Source organism: Astatotilapia calliptera, chromosome 12 (assembly GCF_900246225.1).
Source record: "Astatotilapia calliptera chromosome 12, fAstCal1.2, whole genome shotgun sequence".
NCBI classification, from domain to species: Eukaryota; Metazoa; Chordata; class Actinopteri; order Cichliformes; family Cichlidae; genus Astatotilapia; species Astatotilapia calliptera.
Window position 1 is genome coordinate 37,990,398 of NC_039313.1, and position 20,116 is coordinate 38,010,513.

Sequence of the window (20,116 nt, forward strand, 5' to 3'; positions counted from 1 at the left end):
GAGGCCGACGATGCCGATGCTCGTACTACTCGCACCGCCGACGCTACGCCACACGACTCCTCTCCGGTCAAGAGGCGAAGGTGCCGCGTGTGTCCCAAGAGCAAAGACGTCAAGACCAAGATCCTGTGCCACGAGTGCCGAGTGTACGTGTGCACCAACTGCGCCGTCACGTACTGTCCCAACTACGCCGCTTCACGCACCGACGCTCCCCAGACGCCGCCGACGTCGTAATAACACAAGCGCCCCTGGGGGTCCTAGCGACCCCCACCCTAATCATCATAATATCACACACGCCCCGAGAACAGGCGGGCGCACAAGGGTTAAACTGTCATTTGTGTCTTGAAGTGCAGAAGCTTACGGCACCTGGTATTCCCAGGCGGTCTCCCATCCAAGTACTGGCCAGGCCCGACCCAGCTTGGCTTCCGAGACCAGATGAGATCAGGCGTGTTCAGGGTGGTGTGGCCGTAAGCGAGGGACTGTTTCAGAAACAGCCTTTTTATACATGCTGTGATGACACGGTCGTGCTTACGTTTTTTTATGTCCTGTATACAAGTTGAATTGTCCAAAGCACAAAAATGTTGGACTTCCAAATGGTCCTAACACACTGTGTGCTCTGTGTCACTTTAACACTGTGCTGTGAGAAACTAACATGTGTTATTATGGTGACGTTACCGCGGGAAAAGCATTTTTGCAGCTCAGTGTTGAAGCTGCAGTTCACAACAAAGGTTTGCATGTTTTCGCTGTAACATGTGAAGCTTAGCACAATACTATATTTTAAAGTGCGTGACATTTGCCAAGTATAAAAGGTCTTTTATAGCGGGCTTCCCTCGCTTACGGCCATACCACCCTGAACACGCCCGATCTCGTCTGATCTCGGAAGCTAAGCAGGGTTGGGCCCGGTCAGTACTTGGATGGGAGACCGCCTGGGAATACCAGGTGCTGTAAGCTTTTGCACTTCCACACACAAACTGCAGAGGGCGCCGCTGCTCACTCAGTGGAGGCAGCTTCAGGAAAAGCTTCATGACAACGCTCCTGATTGTATTTCGCTTTTGTGCAAAACAAAATAACAAGAACGAAATATTTAGGAAATACACAAACTTATTTATTCTGTAAATGTAGAAAATGTCTGTGGCTAGTCCGTCTGGGCTCAGTCGAGAGGAACTTGTTAACCTTGTAGTGTGCAGCGGGCACAGTGTCAACCTGACACCCATGTTCACTATTGTAGTCTGTTCAGAGAGCTACGCTTCCACTGCTGTAGATATATTCATAGCACTCTGTAGATCTGTTTACCTCACACCGATACATCTGTATATATGTAGTACATCTGTATATTTGCTCTTATTGCACTTACTGATAAGATGCAAACTGTATTTTGTTACCCTGTATTTAGACATGTGTAATGACAGTAAAGTTGAATTCTAAATGCTAAACATTTAAACAAAAGCAGCTACACAGCTACAGGAAAAGTTTTTAGAAGTGATTTTTAGAAGGCCAGTAAAGAGAGCATGGAGACAGATGGAGGATGCCAAATCCACTGAATCTACACGCTTCCTGTTTCCACCTCATCCTTCCAGTGCTCTACTATACTCCCTGCTCTCTCTACCACAACTGTCTTTGAACTTGCCTGGGCCAGGTCTGAGTCCAGCTTTGCAACTCCAGCCAGGTCACATGACACAGGGGTGTGCTCTGATGTCAACAGGCAGGTCAGTGGAGCCCTCTGGTGATGGATTTATGGCAGTGAAGCAGGAGGAGGCCTGAGAACAGACAGCAGGCTTAACTAGCAGGACAAAGTAGCATGTAGTACTTGAAGGAGTCATCACAGCCAATCAGTTCTCAGGAAAATGGAACATCACATAAATATTTCTCTTCTTTGATTTTCATCAATGTATTTCCTTTGAAATTTAAAAAAGTAATTTTTTTTATTTTTTATTTTGAAATATTTCCTTCTGTCAATATCTCTGCCTGATTAGAAGCTCATAGGCACTTCCTGTCACTCTACAATAAAATAATGTAAAGGCTGCCCTCTCTGCCATCCCACTAGCTGACCTAACTGACACAAGTAAACTGTGCTAAGATACTCTACATGGACTGAGGTTCTTGGCCACATACATATAGATTTGTGTGGCTGTAGAAATCATGCCATGAAGCTCCCAGCGCACATTTTTGATGCTTCTGTTTGTGGCAGAGGAGGTTTGGAGCTCGGCAGAGCCTTGGTGGCTTTTACTGACTATACACCCCTACCCATTTATTATGAACTAACAGCACAACTGTTTGTGTTTTTTTTCTATATTACACTTGCATGATTTAGATTTATACTTATGTGGCAGCTATTCACTGGCCTGACAAAGTTATTTTAAATGATATCATGTCATGAATAACACAAGTTATTTTCCATGAAATTGAAAAGTGAATGAGACGTGCATGTAATTTGACATATTTTGTTGTTTTGTGTGTGTGTTTGTCTGTATTAAATTTTGACGTGTATCTGAAAAACACAATTTTGAAAACACTGGAAAGACCTCAAGACATTTTTTCTTTTGCTTACTATGTAAACAAAAATTCCCACCAATGCTTTTCAGTGTGAAATTTAGTGTGTAGAGAAAATACCTGTGCCAGGTTGTCTCCATCTAGTGGTGAATAACGCATTACCACTACATCAGGTGAGTTTCTCTCTGTGCACAGTGACACAAAACTCATTTAACAACATAAACTATTTAAAAAATGATGTAGGCAGATCAAGGCAATGTTACAGATTCAGTAAGAACAGAAGTTTATTGCAATGCTTCAAATATGCAGGGCGTCACACTAACACAGTTGCTTATGTCCAGCATAGCACTGGGGCTAAATCCAGACCTGAAATCTTTGGAAGTTTCACTCAGTAACAGCACCTTTTTAATATTATTGACTATATTTTATAGTCACAGTTATAAAAAATGTCAAACATTATACGTTAGCTAAAGGTTGAAGTCACAGAGCTATACTGAACAACAATGCAATTTGAGTTTTTCTTGTTTGTACTATATATTTGATTTACTGTAAGCAGCGGGAGTAAAACCTAAAGAAAAAAATAGTAAAAATGAATCTCTGCTCTTACAGCTTTTATTGTGCCGTCACGTCTCCTTTGGAACTGTCCTCTTGCTCGTCTTTTGGATGCTCACCTCTTCTTCACCTTTCCTGTTCCTTTCACTAAACTGCTGCACTCTCGTTCTCTGCTCTCGCCTCCTGTTCTGGTTACAATTAGAATGCAGTCAGCATGTGCCAAATAAACTTGCTCCAAATCGATCATGTTTGATATGATGATGAAGTTTTTAACATCTTATTTATCAACTTATTTGATGCACTGTATCAATCAATTATTAAACAAATATCAGACTGTAGAAACGCCAATAATAATGCACTGAGCAAGTTCATGCCATAAGAGCTAAATGGCCATAAAAGAAAATCCTGAATGCCTGATACAGGACAGGCCAACTTTGAATGGAGCCACAGATGGACATCAGTCAGCTTTCTGCACTTTCCACCTGATCACATCTGTCCTCAAAGTCATGTCACTTCCTCTGTGGTTCATTTATGTTTCCTTTTACATTTGCAGTGACAATAAATTTAGTGACATAGTGCACACATTATTTCCTATGGACTGCTGGGTTATCTTGGTTTATTTAAGTTAGCATTTTTAAAGGTGCAGTGAGTCATTTTTTAGGTATTTGATAGAAAAAAGCATCTTGTACTCATAAATAAACATAGAATAGTGGATAAAAATGACACATTGTTAAATGTGTCATTGGTCACTGCTTAATTTCCTCATTATTTAAGCATCACTCATCCTTAATATGTCATTTATAAATACAGATATACGTTCTTAGAAAGAACCACTTCTGAACCTGATCTCTTTACTCCAAGGAGCTTTTGTGAGTTATCGTTGTGCCAGAGGAGGAGGGCATCCAATACTTCTTTCATTTCACCTGAGTTCGCCTGTGGGAAAGCAAAGCGCCGAATACCCTGACTATTTCTTTGAATTCAGGAGTACTAGTGAACTAATCTTGAGTGATTACTGAATTATCTGAATAAAGCCAATGAACCAGAGAAATTCTAAACTCCTAAACATCCCAGAGATGTCTGAATATATGTCTGCACCTTCAGACTCCAGATATGAAGGATCAAACCTGTTTTACCTCCAGTGTTGTGCCAAAAAGTCATCGTCTGACAAAAACTGATTTCCAATGTCTTTACTTATATTGGTAAATAGACTTTAGTGAACATGATTTACAAAAGGCTATATATCAAGTTTAATAACGACCCATTTTTTCAAGTATATTTATAACTCTGTGTTATTGTAACTATATTAAAACCAACCCAGTCCTTTTGGGACACTTAAAATATGTTTAGAGAACTATTATTATATTTGTTGCAATTTCTGCTGTCCTCTTGGCCAGATTACTCTTTAAAAAAGTAATTTTAATGAATAAATACGAAGTAAAAATCACTGCCAAAAAGTGATTGCAGCTTCTACCTTGTGACAGGAATGTTGTTTGTGGCACAAGATGACTCAATATCACTCATGAGGGACACATATGACATGTTTCACATATTATAGACCAAAAAGTTGTCTATAGCAGTTTATCCCTCCTGTTATGTTGCGGGTCAGATTGACCCAGAACAGAAGAGATGTCACATGTCATCTGCATCACTGCAGAAAACGAAAAAAATCTAAATTATAAAAGAAAATTGTAAAATAATCAATGCCAGTGTTTCCTACACTTTTGGATGAGTAAATTTGCCCCGGGTCAAATTAACCCAGAAGCATAACTGTTGTTCCTGGAAACCAACATAACAGGAGGGTTAAATATGATCAACTGGTTTTTGACAAATACCGAAAATGAGTTTATGGCAGATATGACTTTTTGACACAACACTGGCTAACTGACAAGACCTAGTTATAAGCTAATATTACGGCTGAATATTATTGCACCTAACCTTGGGCTCCAGTATTCTAAAACTCGCACTTCCCCTCTGATAAACCATATGATTATGTAACAAATATGTCAGCTTACCAAAGAACAGAGGACAATTTATTCAGGGTGTGACAGCACTTTACCACCTGTGTCCAACATATAATACAAATTTCTGGACTGGAGCACGTACATCGTTAAAAACTCCAGGACTTCATCACAGCCTCTCTCACATCCGCTTTACATGTGTAGTTTACAGGAAACTTAAATGACACTGGGTGAATATGTTTGTAGCAGGATAAAATTAGGGTCCCTTATATGAATGGGATTTAAACAGAAGAAAAATATTGGCATCAGTTACCAACACTTCACTCAATTGAGACTCACTTGTGTTTAACACTGGAATATGTGAACATATTACTTATTGAGTCGTTTCTCAGTTCATGGGTTGTAAAACCGCAACATCCTCCATCCGTAGTAAGAGAAAGCGTCTGTGGCAATAACCAAAATGTCTCCATACAGCCTTTGTGAATAAGAAAATATTTTTAAAAAATCTTTTTAAAATGTATAGAGCTAAATATAAAACGTGTCTGTGAGTCCTTCAGTCCAAATACTCGAGGTCGAGGAGAATATATAGCAGCCGCTGATCCCTCAATGGCACCAGTAAGACGGCAGGACAGCAGGGCCTCTTCCTCAGCAGAAGTCTCCTCCACTGCTAGCAGGAGAATGACACACGAGTATTTTAAAGGTACTGCGTGTACAGATATCACCGCTGGCTCACACAAGCTGCTCTGACACAGCTACAGACCTTGGCTGTGTCCCAATCCAGTGACCGCACGCTCCTGAGTACGCATTTTGAAACCTATTACGTCACAGCGACGTGACGACGGCTGTCCCAATTTGAAGTGTACTCCAAATGCGCCGTCGATTTCCCCAAATTTGAAGTGTGGTCCGCTGTACACTTCGTGGTCCCATATATCCCACAATTCATAGCGCGGTGGTGGGTGTGGATAATTTTGCCGAAAAACACGGCAGAGGGCAGAAGCGGAGCAGCCGAAGAGTAAACTTTCAAAAGTAAGTTTACTGCATATGATGTCACTTATTTATGTGCGAATGTTTAATAATGAAGAACATTAAAACATTACTGTTGGCCACATGTCGGCAAAGTTATGTGACATTAGTTGTGAATGTACTAACTTGGTTTTACAGCCTTTACTTTAAAATATACGCCGTTCAATAGTCGACCTTAATCTGACAGAGAATGTGATGATTTTGTGGATAATTAAAGTCGGTCATATATCCACAAACACAACAAGCTGAAAGTCAGTGATGCTGCTCGGTTTGCAGTCCTGAACATCACGGCACAAGCAGGATCCACTGCACTGTTAATGTGAGCTGTGTTATATTGCTGCCTCTGTTCGGTGGTGTCGAGCCAAACGGACTTTAACGTGTGTTTGAACGAGCTGACGGTTCACTCGTTAAGCTGAAAGAAAGATGCTTTAATCACAGCAGTCACACATGTGTCCACTGCACCATCTGGGACTCTTCTTGTTTACACTCGTAATAACACAAACACTAAATCCTGCTTCTCTGTGCTGTTGTGTAGCAGTGTGTACACCTGAGACTGTCACCTGTCTGTCTGTCCTGCACTCTCTCTCTGTTTCTTTCTCTCTGATTGTGGAATAAAAGTATGAACGTGTGTTTATAAGTTACACTTGTGTTTGAATCCTGCAGCTTATCACACATTTGATTTCCATGTGTGACGACTGCAAGTGTCCAGAGTGAGGACAGACTGAGGGACCCACTGCTGCACATCATCTGTGAGGCTTTGCACCCCTGATGATCCACCAGGACAAACTCAGCAGTGTGTGAGGAAGAGGAGGAGGAAGAGCCAGCAGCAGCTGACAGATGGAGAGAATAGACAGACTGTTCCCTGTTTGTGAAGGACTGCTAGGAAAGTTTAACATAACTGTCTGTGCTGAATCAGTCTTATTAGGTAATGTTCAAATAATGTGATCATCCCAGTGTTTCCAGTGTGGGAGAAAGTACTCAGAGTACTCAGGGCCTTCAAGTTACACACTATGAAAGGCAGCAACAAGTTTAATGTTCAGAAACCTAAAGTCTGTATCAGCAGCAGAATGGAGCTAAAATAAATGTTGGTTTCAGTTCTATGAAGCTTTGAGTATTTTGGATCAGTAGCTGCTGTGTTTGTTGCATCATATTGCTGTAACTGTTTATATGCTTTATACACTCAACAAAAATATAAACGCAACACCTTTGTTACTGCTCCCATTCCCCATGGGATGGACGTAGAGACCTAAAATTCATTCCAGATACACAATATAACCATCCCTCCCAAACAGTGGTCACAAATCAGTCCAAATGTGTGGTAGTGGGCACATCTGCCATATTGAGATAATCCATCCCACCTCACAGGTGTGCCACATCAGGATGCTGATCTGACATCATGAGTAGTGCACAGGTGTACCTCAGACTGCCCACAACAAAAGGCCACCCTGGAATGTGCAGTTTTTTGCGCTATTGGGGGTCTGGGGACCCAGAACCGGTCAGTATCTGGTGTGACCACCATTTGCCTCATGCAGTGCAACACATCGTCGCATGGAGTCTATCAGATTGTCAATTGTGGCCTGTGGAACGTTGGTTTTCTCACCCAATAAAGGAATATTTCATATATCAGTCGACTCTTCATTCTATCAGACACAGTTATCACAGCTCGTACATTTTGTTTTTACACATATATGTAAGCATTGAGCCAAATGTAATAATGCCAACATACTGAAGGAACAACATTTGTCTCTTATATATGATACATCTATATCAGGGGTCGGCAACTTTTCTGATGACGAGTGCATCTAAAATTTCCTCAGAAGTCAGTGTGCCATATGATTGCATTAGCAATAAATTTAATAACGCTCTATATGAACAGTTACACACTATGTAGAACCACTTTATAGGATTATATTTGTTTGCAGATGCTGGCAGCTGTCAGCGAATAGTTATCAGCTATTTTGAAACAAAAAAAACACATTTTATCCATAAGAGCAAATGAACTGTACAACAGAAAATACAAATGCTGTTTATGGTCTCCTCACAACAATGATAAGAAAAATAAACTGGGCCAATACGGCATGTTTGTTAACACAGAGACACACATGTTAATGTGATCTCTGGTCTCCCACTCAGAGACACGGGTCTCCCAGTGTCCAGCATTCAGAGGCTACCTGAGGACTCATGTGAGAGAAAATCTGCTCACACAGACATGTAGAGCCAAATACTGTCAATAAGGCCTCTGCAATGTTCTGAAGATAGTCAAACTTGTCAGGTAGTGATGTCCAGCAGGTGAACATGCAGCTCCATGAACACACACAGCTGTGGATTCCAGCTGCTTCGATGTTGCATTAACTGGCATTAACTCAGCCAGTTAATGTGAGACAAATCCAGCTGCTCATTAAAGATTTCTGGTTTGATCAGAAAATAAAACATTGGTCCAAACACCTGAAAGTCCCAAAAACACATTGTGAATTCTGTCTCGAGTCTACGGCTGTATCCGTGTATCTCCGTGGTGCTGATGCTGCGCTGAGCGCACAGCTGCTGAAGCTTTTGAAGTGTCGGAATGTAGAAAGATAATAACGTCTCTCTCACCAGTAGGCTAAGTTATTTTAACCCAATTACAAGCTGAATCTGATTGTTAGGGTTGTTAGCTAAGATACCGTCATTAAGAAGCGGCACAACTAATGTGTCTATGTGAGCTGATTTGCGATGTGCACCGCTGGTGCGGCCATTTATTTTTTAATGCACCTCTCAGATTAATTCACTGCGTGTCGTGCCCAGGGCTGGACTGGGACAAAAAATCAGCCCGGGCATTTTGACTACAGACCGGCCCACCAGGTATTATAGGAAAACCATAAAGCCTTTGAATGAAAACAAATGCTGTTGTGACAGTGATGTACAGTCTTGTTGGTATATGTATGATTTCTATACATTTTACGTCAGATAAAAACTTTGGTTGTAAGCTTCAGATAATTATTTAATAACAGCCAGACATTTTAAATGAGAATAAGGAAGTATTTCTTTGTGCCCCCCTTTCCCTGTTAATGCCCTACCTGGCCCCCTGGCAAAGCTTTGCTAGACCCGCCCCTGCATAGTTACCAGCTGTCGGCTACTTAGAAAAGGATCCTGGTGTTATTTGTCTCTCAGAAACAGTTCATAACTTCCCTTCAACTCATTCATGTCACCTGAAAGGTAAACCTGTTTCTCCATCACCTGTTCAGCTCTGATGATTCAGTAAGGACATCTCCTGGTTTCATCTTCATGTTTCCCTCTCACCACATATCCAAACCAACATCAGCTGATAGTAGAAATTAATATTAAATAAATTCTAACAACACCCGATCAAGCTTAAACGTGCTGCTGTTGTTGTTGACATCCGCTGGTTTCCTTTTTCTGGCGCAAAGTGGGCGATAAACAAACAAGAGAGCCAATCAGCTGATCATTGATCAGATTCATGATTGAAGTAGAAACAGGTGAGGGAGGAGGAGAGAATGAGAGAAGAAGAGGCAGCTGACAGCGTAACGACAGAATAAATCCAGCTTTGTGTCTTTTTCCTTTCTAGCTGAAGTACGGTGTTCTGACAAACCATCCTACTTTGGCAAAATGTCCTACCGTAAGTAGTTTATGCACATTTCTGCTGTCACAGAAAAATTCCAGCACAAATTTAAGTTGGTATGACAGTTTGCCACTTAACTTTGCCCATCAGAGTATGCTTGTAGCTCATATTCACAAAGGTAGGATGGTTCGCCACTGAATTTTAGCTATGAAAATATGCTTCTAGCTCAGATTAACAAAGGTAGGACGATTTGCCACTAAATTTTAGCTGTTAGTATGCTTGTAGGTCACATTCACAAAGGTAGGATGGTCTGGCACTTAAGTTTACCCATCAGAGTATTCTTCTGGCTAATATTCACAAAGGCAATACGGTTTGCCACTTAATTTCGTGTTGTGCGCATGCGCAGAAACAACGGGTAGGATGGTTTGTCAGGTAGGATGGAACGGGACAAACTGCATTCCTTTTCAGCTCAATATGAAACGCGTAATATTTTCTCTGAATGTGGGACGATTCCGTCTTTTTACGGGACGGTTGGCAACTCTACTAACTATCAGTAGTATCATAGCACCCACCCAGCTGTATAGAAACTCCATCATGCTAGCTAGCACGCAGTACGAGTTATTGTAACTGACTGTAAAAAGTCAGCACAACAAAAATAAAACTCCACCTAAACTTGGTTTATATCTGACCAACATAGACTGCAGGTCATAACTTCTTACCTGAAGTTCAGTTCACCTGACACTCAGACCGGCGACCGCCTCGGGTCTCTCCTCTTGCCTCCCCTTCCCTCATCCACCTGCTGGCCTCCACCACCTGCTAATGTCTGTGAAGGTTCTCAGTCATCCAGGTCATCGTAGTCAAAGGAGCTTGCAAAGAAAAGCGTCTGGACTTCTTTAAGTTACTTGAAGACGTTTCACCTCTCATCCGAGAAGCTTCTTCAGTTCTAAGGTCAAATGGTGGAGAGTCCCAGATATAAACCTAGTGGGAGTATCCCCCCACAGAGGGACAAAAGGACCCCCTGATAGGGCTGGGCGATATGACCCAAAATTCATATCTCGATATTTTTTAGCTGGATGGCGATATAAGATATATATCTCGATATATTTTTTTAAAGCCATAAAGTAAGAACAAAAAGAGAGTTCTTAGTCAAAGCTGTGTCCCAGATGTCACACAGGCACTTTTATTAACATAGAGCAGATGTACATAAATTTACTCAAAAATAAATTATGAGCATTTATTAAATAATAATGCTCCATAAATAAAAGAAAACAATGTTGTTTTTGTGCATAACAAAGAGCTCACAATTGTGCAGTCAAAATGTAAACTAAAAGACGCTGAGCACAATAACAAAGACAGATTTCACAGCTGCTCTGTTCCCAACTTCTACTGAGTGACTGACAGCCTGGAGTTTGAAATCCGCTTCGCAACCACGTCTCTTAACAGGTGCCATTTATGGTCCTTATACACAGTAGGGTAATATTACGTTGAAGCACAGTACGTATCACTCCGCGAGGCTCAGCCGTAATCCTCCGACAATCCATCAAGCGGTGCAGCTCCGTAGCTTACTAAAGTCGTACTAAAACATTTTTGGACAGATTGCTGAGCGCCGTGTTCCACATAAAATCGGTTCGCGGCCATCAAGCACAACCAGAATTCATACATAAGGCGCGCTGTCAACTTTTGAGAAAATGAAAGGATTTTAGTCCGTGCAGCACCTCTGGGCTGCATGGCGTTAGCGTGGTTAGCTCGTTAGCGTGGTTAGCTCGTTAGCGTGGTTAGCTAGCTAACGTTTCTCGCGGTTAGTATCATGGTTGCTAGGCAACCTGAGCAGCGCGACGACTGCCAGACCGTCCCATTTCACAAGCCTCTCATTTCCGCACTTCTCGTACTTCCTAGTACGCGCCGTACGTAGTACGCGAACTGCGCGTACCCCGAAGCGTGCGGTCACTGGATTGGGTCACAGCCCATGTGTGCTCATAGCCCCTAAACAACAGTGCAGTCTGCTAGTTCAAATGCACAACAACATAAATTACAACTTACTGTACAATGAACACACATCGCTCACTGAGTTAGGTCATTCTTGCACCTTTTTTAAAACACACCCCTTTAGCTTACATCTTGAAAGTAGTGCAAGCCATATGGGTTTATATTCCAAACAGTGACACACGAATTTGATCACCGAAATCCGCTTAACATGGCTGCTAATTTTCAAGCTTACTACCTTATTCACGGTTAGCACACTAATAATAATCATTAACCACACATCATAACATAACCAAACGATAACATATAGAAAGAAACAATGTACGTATAAAACACAAATTCTTACCTAGCAGGAGAATAAATAATCAGTATTTTGAGGCTACTGCATGTACAGATGTCACTGCTGGCTCACATGAGCTACCTCTGAGAACCCCACAGTTTACTCCCCAGCTGACTGTCGCGAAAGAGTCGTAAATCACCGGCATTGTAAAACTTTAAATTATTCCAGGGCGTGTTAAAAACAAAATACCAAACAGATGTGCTGGATATTAAACGGTATCAAACGACTAAATGAACACAGGGTTACAATTACATTCTACCATCGTCACATCGAGAGTTTATTCATTAATCATCAGAGTTCAACAATGTGACATCCAGTTGAAAACAACTTCAGTAACGCCAGCAAAACAGGCTAACAGTAAATAACAGCACAAAAACAGCCGTGCTTATCGACAGCTCGACATATCCTCAATCCGGTCACATTTTAACTGTCCGTTTTACAGCCTCTTCCAGAAAACGAACGCTTACGCGGTACACTATACACATATACAGTATATTGATTTTATTTGGTTTTAGAGTTTAACCTGAAATCTTTTGCTGCTGAGCAGCAGAGCTCCAAAGCGTCCCCTGTAACCATGGTTACGCAGAGGCAACGGTGTTCCAACTCTGACGTCACGGAGGAGAACTTATTTTAAACTGATACCTGGATCAGCCTGCAACGTTTTCTGGCACTTTTCTGCTGAGATCCGGAGCTCGACGCCCTGGCACCCCGGGATAAGATGAGTTGCTGTTTTTTTCACGGAGAAAAAATAGTTAACACGGAATAACGTCAGTCTCAGATGGAAAAAAAAAGATGCAAGCAAAAGAGGACAGCAGATTGAGAAGAGATTTCTTCAAACGGTAAGGAGCTTCTACCAAGTGATATTTGATAAGGTTAAAACTTCAAGCTTAAATCTAATGTCCAGATTCATGCTAAACTTTTCTGATTACTCAGTGAATCTGTTCATACGTTGCCGTTTTAAGCTATTAATTTCATGGTGACAAATATCTTTGACAAAAAATGCAGGATTAATTAAAGGCTATATATGACTGCTAGGTTAGGAGCAAATACTTAAGAGAGAGAGAGAGAGATTTTTGCTCTGATAGAAATCTTTATTAATATTTATGGGAAATGGGCCTCTATTAGATTGTTTGTGGCCAATACAATAAATTGTCTCCTGGCTTTCAAAAAAAAAAACAGATTTAAAGTGAAACAAATATTTCCAAATCATGGAATGGTGCTGACATTATCACTCATTCCATATTGTTCCTAAGGTTTGCAGTCTTTCTCTACTTTAACTTTTGAAGTTGCATGTACACATAGGGCTGCTCAATTAATCGAATTTTAATCACGATTACGATCTGGGCTTTCAACGATCATTTAAAATGACTGAGCCGATTATTAGCCCCTCCCTCATTTATCCGCGACACCTTAAAGGCCGTCTGTGAAAATATTGTCGGGCATAAACCGGTCCGTGGCGCAAAAAAGGTTGGAGACCGCTGATTAAGAGGACCCGAGGGAAGCTCGGAAAGCTAAGCAGAAGTTATTTGGAGAGGAGAGTGACTGCCGTTGGTTGAAAAGAGAGTTTAAAAAAAAAAAAACTTCAGTGGTGTTGCACACTATGTTATATTATTTTTTTAAAGTCATTGTTAACCCTTTAAAGCCGGTCAGAGCAGCACGCTCCGTTTTGCGTAACTATTTTTAAATCCCTGTAGAACCGGAACCGTGTAAGCTAGCGCAATAATTTGTTTTGCATATGAAACCGGAGGAGTTGTACTTACATCTTATGCCATCAGCTTGTCCTCGGTCACGGTTTCCTTCCACATATAGCTTTGCAAAAATTGCATAAAAAGCGCTTGCAGGAACAAAAACATAATATTCCAGAAACACGCTTTGCCGATCCATCAGCTGTTCGTAACACTTCCCACAGTGAAATGATGCACCTGCTGTTTTCTTTGCAAATTTGCATCATAGGATTGTTTTTTGTTTTTCCTGCAGTATATAAAAATTGCTGTATCTCCAAAATAAAACTATGAAGACACTCAAAATAAATTTCCTGTGGTGGGAAACTATTTTTTTGCAACTTTATTGTATTTAAAGTTTTGAGGGATAAACCTCTTAAACTTCTCCAAGTAGAAATATATGTAAACAAAACAAAAGCGATTTTCAATTTTTTTGTAGTTTATTGCACTTTTTTGCAATTTATGTAATTACTATGGACTTAATGCATACATATTATTAAAATATGGGCTATAACAGTTGTATTGATGTATAGCAACTTGAAATGCTCCCAAAATGGCACTACAGCATGTACAAAAAATAAATAAAAATAATATAAGCTCTGGTGGACTTGGTTCTATAGTAGGTCTTAAAGGGTTAAATAAATATCGTCAAATAATCGTGATCTCAATTTCAGTGAAAATAATCGTGATTATCATTTTTGCCAAGAGCCTCTCCGATCGCCTAGGCTCCTCCGCCGCTGCACACTGGCTCCAGTGGTACCAGGTGTCGCCTTTGCCCCTCAGCTGGACCGCGTGAGAGGTTCGAGTGGTCACCTCGAAAGGTCCTGTCCACCTGGGCTCGTCCCACTTTCGCTTATACACCTTCAGCCACACCCACTTCGCCTCTGGCGTGGTCACCTCCTTTCCTGTTGGATCTCCCACCTGCGTAGTGAAACTAGAGACAAGAGCTTTTAGTGCTTTAAACTGTTTCACATGTTCAGACACTTTTACTTCCTCTCTTAATTCCCTTACACCTGCTGCAGGGCCTGGAAATTGTCTTCCTGTCAGCAGCTCATATGGAGTGAACCCAGTGCGCTGATTAACGGCGCACCTTACACTCATTAAGGCTATGGGAAGAGCATCAACCCAATTCATGTTAGTCTGTGCACAGATTTTTGCCAATTTGTTTTTAAGATTTTGGTTCATTCTCTCCACTTTTCCCTGAGACTGTGGATGGTAAACTGTACCATATCTATGTTGCAACCCCAACATACATTCCACCTCAGCGAGATCTCGATTCTTAAAGTGAGTGCCATTATCTGATCTTACCTTCTCTGGAAATCCATGCCAAGGGACATAATAATTCACCAGACATTTGATCACTGTTTTGCTATCCTCTCTGCGGGTAGGCCACGCCTCTGGCCAACCAGTCAGTCCATCCACACACACCAGCAGATATCTACACCCTCGAACGGCGGTTATCATGTCAGTGTAATCAATCACAATTTCCTGGCCTGGTCTTTCTGGCAAAGGAAACTTACCCATTTCTGGTTTCACGGTGGGCTTCGGATTGTGTTGTCCACAAATCAGGCAGGCTCTCACATGTTCCCTTACCAGGTTTTTCATGTAGGGATGCCACCAATGACACAAATCCCTTTCCATCTGGGCCACACCCACATGACCTAACCCATGAGCTTCTTTGATTTTCTCCTGGGCCACTCCTGCTGCGAGCACTGGTCGCCCGTCGGGCCCTCTCCACAATCCTTCTGATTGTACAGCCCCTCTTTCCTGCCACACCGCCTTTTCCTCGGGTGAGGCTCCTCCTTGCGCCTTTTCGATGTCCTCTCGCTTTTGGGCTGGCAGGTCTCCCCATTCCATACCCATACTTACCATTTGTTTTCCTTCCTTATAGCCTGCCGCCCGTTTTGCTTCCTCGTCGGCTGCTCTGTTTCCTTTCGCCACCCAAGTGTCAGAGTCGTCATGCCCTTTACACTTTATGATAGCGACCTCCAGAGGCTCTTTCAGAGCGTCCTCCAGCTGTCTCATTTCCTCCTCATGTTTGATCGGTTTATTTGTGGCTGTTCTGAATCCAGCCCTTCTCCATTGCCCCAACTCCACATGTGCTGCTCCGAAAACATATGCTGAGTCAGTATAAATGTTAACTCTTTTTCCTTTCCCTAATCTCAGAGCTTCTATCACTGCAACAAGCTCTGCTCTCTGTGCTGACTGAGGCCCTTCTAATGTTCCTGATTTCTCCACCAGCAGCTGGTCTCCAACTCCTTTCATCACTGCATAGCCTGTTTTCAATCCTTCACTCGGATCTCTAAAACAACATCCATCTGTAAAGTAATCATCTGCCTCACTCACCGGTACTGCTCTCAAATCAGATCTTACTTTCTCTTCAACCTCTACTATTTGTGTACAGTCATGAGGTGTTCCCCCCCCCATTTGATCTGCCATGTTAATCCCTTCATGTGTGAAGGTCAAGTTTGGAGACTCCAGAATCTTAGTCAGTCTCTGTTGTCTCAATGGGGTCATTGTAAATGCCTGTGAGTTCACATAGGCCACCACACTGTGTGTTGTGAGCACTTTCAGTGGGTGCCCTCTTACAATGTGAGCCACTTTCTGAATTATTTTTGCTACCCCTGCTGCATGTTGTGTGCACATGGGGTGTCTTTTTTCTGTGTTATCCAGGCCAATGCTGATATACATCAGTACTTGTCTCTTTCCCCCTTTTTTCTGAAACAACACACCATTTACTACTCCATTTGTTTCAGAAACATCAACTGAGAAATCAGAGTTATAATCGGGGATTGCCAAATCTGCTGCACGAGACAGGGCCTGCTTTAATTCAATGAACCGCATTTCAGCTTCAGTGGTCCAGTTGAGATTAGCTGTGAGATCTCTCATGCCGTGCTCTCTTACCAAATCCCTCAGAGGTTTGGTTTTGCCCACATAGTCAGGAATGTAATGTCTGCTGTAACCTGTGAGCCCAAGAAATGACAACATTTCTTTAACTGTACGTGGCTGGGGGTGTGACATAATTGTTTCCCTCTGGGACGCCAACATGCCCACCGTCTGCATCGCCACCACACGACCTAGAAATGTAACTTCAGTTCTAACAAGTTGGAGTTTTTCTCTACTTACTTTAAAGCCTGTTTTAGCCAGCTGGCGAAGCACCGTCAGTGTCGCTTGAAAGCAAGCATCAGCTGTTTTAGCGGCAATCAGCAAATCGTCCACATATTGGATCAGTGTGCATCCTTCAGGTAAAACACATGGAGAAAGAGCGTTTTTTAGTACCTGATTGAAAATGCCAGGTGAAAGGGCAAAACCCTGCGGCAGCCGTGTGTAACGCAGCTGCTGGCCCCTGTAAGTGAATGAAAAAATATCTCTTAAAGATGGATGCAGAGGGAGACAAAAGAAAGCATTTGCCAAATCTATGCATGTGAACCACCGCTGATCTGGGGATAAATTAGTCAGAGCTGTGTAGGGGTTTGGTACAGGTACTGTTTGTGTCTTAAGGACAGCGTTTATTGCCCTAAGGTCATGTGCCATGCGATACTTGCCCGTGCCTGACTTTTCAACTGGGAGGATCGGAGTGTTCCATGCAGAGGAAGACGACTCCAGCACCCCCACCTGCAGGAGCCCTGAAATTGTTTCTGCAATCCCATTATCTGCCTCTGGACTGTGTCTGTATTGTGAACGCCAAATAGGGGTGTCATCCTTTAACTCAAATGTGATGGGTGAACAAAATGTTAAACCCACATCGGTTGGACCTTTAGACCACAGAGTGTCTGGGAGTTCTGTTAAGCCTTTAACAGCTTCCTCGTGATCAGATTTCTCCCTGCCATGTGTGCGCTTTAAAAATTTGTGCTCTAACACACTCTGATCAGTAGCAGTCACAGAAATTCGATATGTTTTACAACTGGGTGAGTATGAGACATCAGTGAGTTGTGTTTGTTGCCAATCTGTGGCCCTTGTGGCTGTTCTCACCATGGGGCCTAAATCTTTTGCTTGATGACCCTCGTGTACTTCCAAAGACACATGGGGAACCGCTTCATCCCCCATTCTATACCAACTCATTTTATCTTCAGGGAGTGGAACAAACGCTGCCACTCCAGCTGTACCAACATAAATGTCCTGAGAGTTAAGCTCCCAAGTTGTCTCATCTAAACACTCGTTAAACAATTCCTCAAAGCACTCAGTGCGTTCGCGATCATAAAACAAGGTCACGTGGTAGGGGTCACGCAAGGGAGAGTAAACAGACATGGACATTATCCAGGGACGCCAGAGTTGGTACTGTGCCAGAATTCCATCTGATGTGGTCAGTCGCGCCCAGTAAATCTGCGCTGTACGTTCACAATCCTCAGATAACAGCCACTGTCCTCTCATTCCTGATTGCAAACAGGACAGCTGTGTGCCATCTTTCAAAGTCACTGTTAATCCATCAGCTCCACACATGATAGTAGCTCCAAGCTTAATGAGCAGGTCCCTGCCCAACAGATTAACTGGAACTTGTGATGAAATCATGTATGAATGTGTTAAGGACTGGCGTCCTAACTCCGTCTTTAGAGGGACAGTCACTGGCAAAGTCATGGTTACCCCAGAGAAGCCGATAACACTGATTTTTGTGTCTGTGAGTGGGATGTCGTCAGGAGCCGTACGAATGGTGGAATACGTTGCTCCTGTGTCCACTAAAAAGGGCAGGTTACGTCCATGAACCCTCAGTGGCAACAGGGGGTCTGCCCCTCCCCCTATTTCCAGGCCTCTCTGTGGGGTGTGTCAGTATTGTCCCTGCCTGACAGAAGCATCAACATCTTCCACTGTCTGATGGAGATGAACCACCTCTCATTGTTTCAGGAGATCCAAGAGTTCCTGAAGTCAGAGAACAGATCAAAAGAAGAACTCTCTGAGATCCAGTGCTCAGCTCTGGCCTTCATGCTGCAGATGTCAGAGGAGGTTCTGGATGAGTTGGACCTGCAGAAGTACAACACATCAGAGCCGGGACGACAGAGACTGATTCCAGCTGTGAGGAACTGCAGAAAGGCTGGGTGAGTCCAGATGTGATCATTAACATCATTGATCAGTGTAGGTAGTAGTTTAATGTTGAAAATAAAATCAGATTGTCACCACAAAGTGTTTGTGTCCGTACGCTGCAACCTTCCACACCATTCCTTTATTGTACAGACTCAGCAGCAGCTCCATGGATCCCAAATCCAAGAGTGGAGAACAGATTTGAAGTGTGTCACATCCATGCAGTCACAGCTGTTTCCACCATGTTTCCACTGATATTAATCCTGTTCAATGACACGTTTCATATCAGTGAATATGTTCTTTAGGACGTCCACTGACATGTTTAAGTGTCCTGCTGGAAATCACTCAAATCATCCATGAAATCCATGAAAAATCCTTTTAGTGTTTCTAACTTCACCTCTGTCCTCTCTCTCTCTCCATCCTCCTCACTGCTTCTTTCACTGATAATCACACAAACATCGTATTCAGCTACAAAATAACACAATAATATCATCTGATGATCATTATAAGAGCAGGATCCATATTTGATATCAGAGTAACACACTGCTTGGTTATGTGCAGTCATCATCAGTGACTGTGGGTCAAACAGAAGCTCTCTGATTGGTTGCTGACCTTGGTCACCTGTCCACTCTCACCTGTTTGTGTTTGCTCTCTCTTTGCTGTCTCCATCCTCTCTCTCCTTTCTCTCCCTCTCTGTCTTTGTACGTCACTCAGGTCCAATGGAAACAGTGACATTTACAAACCAATCAAAGACAAACTGATCCATGTCAGGTTATAACAATATTCAAAGTGAATACAGGCTGCTGCTGGACACAGACAGGAACATCATTTTGACTTGCTGTCACCTGGATCTGGACTCATAAACACTGAAGCCCTGAACAGGAATACAAATCATTTCTGCCAACTAGCGACACAGCAACGCCTGTTGCTCCTCCTGTGTCTTATTTTGAGTTCGCAGATGACACCACCGTCATTGGGCTCATCTGGACGGGGACGAGTCTGCCTACAGGAGAGAGGTTGAACGTCTGGTGTCTTGGTGCAGCCACAACAACCTGGTGCTGAATGCCCAGAAGACAGTGGAGATTATTGTGGACTTCAGGAAGCACACAGCCCCATCCCCCCCATCATCCTGACTGACACCCCCATCACCTCTGTGGACTCATTCCGCTTCCTGGGTACCACCATCACCCAGGACCTGAAGTGGGAGCCCACCATCACCTCCGTCATCAAGAAAGCCCAGCAGAGGATGTACTTCCTGAGGCAGCTGAAGAAATTCAACCTGCCAACACGGACGATGATGCAGTTCTACACTGCAATCATCGAGTCCATCCTCACCTCCTCCATCACCGTGTGGTACGCTGGAGCCACTATCAGGGAAAAACAGAGACTGCAGCGTGTTGTGCGCTCTGCTGAGAAGGTGATTGGCTGCAGTCTCCCATCTCTGCAGGACCTGTACACCTCCAGGACACTGGGGCATGCAGCT

General features: G+C 42.9%; 1 long non-coding RNA gene and 2 other non-coding genes across 3 annotated transcripts; 1 reads left to right on the forward strand and 2 right to left on the reverse strand.

Annotated features, from left to right (window-relative positions):
- Positions 1-351: 351 nt before the first annotated feature.
- Positions 352-470, reverse strand: LOC113034440 (5S ribosomal RNA). The gene has a single exon (XR_003274184.1). It is a non-coding gene; the product is annotated as a 5S ribosomal RNA (ribosomal RNA).
- Positions 471-829: 359 nt separating this feature from the next.
- On the forward strand, positions 830-948 carry LOC113034432 (5S ribosomal RNA). Its single transcript, XR_003274176.1, has one exon. It is a non-coding gene; the product is annotated as a 5S ribosomal RNA (ribosomal RNA).
- On the reverse strand, positions 932-12,193 carry LOC113033049 (uncharacterized). Its single transcript, XR_003273989.1, has 5 exons — positions 11,906-12,193; positions 5,337-5,664; positions 3,095-3,227; positions 2,608-2,672; positions 932-1,754 (listed from the first exon to the last, which is right to left on the reverse strand). It is a non-coding gene; the product is annotated as an uncharacterized LOC113033049 (long non-coding RNA).
- Between the last annotated feature and the right edge of the window lie 7,923 nt (positions 12,194-20,116).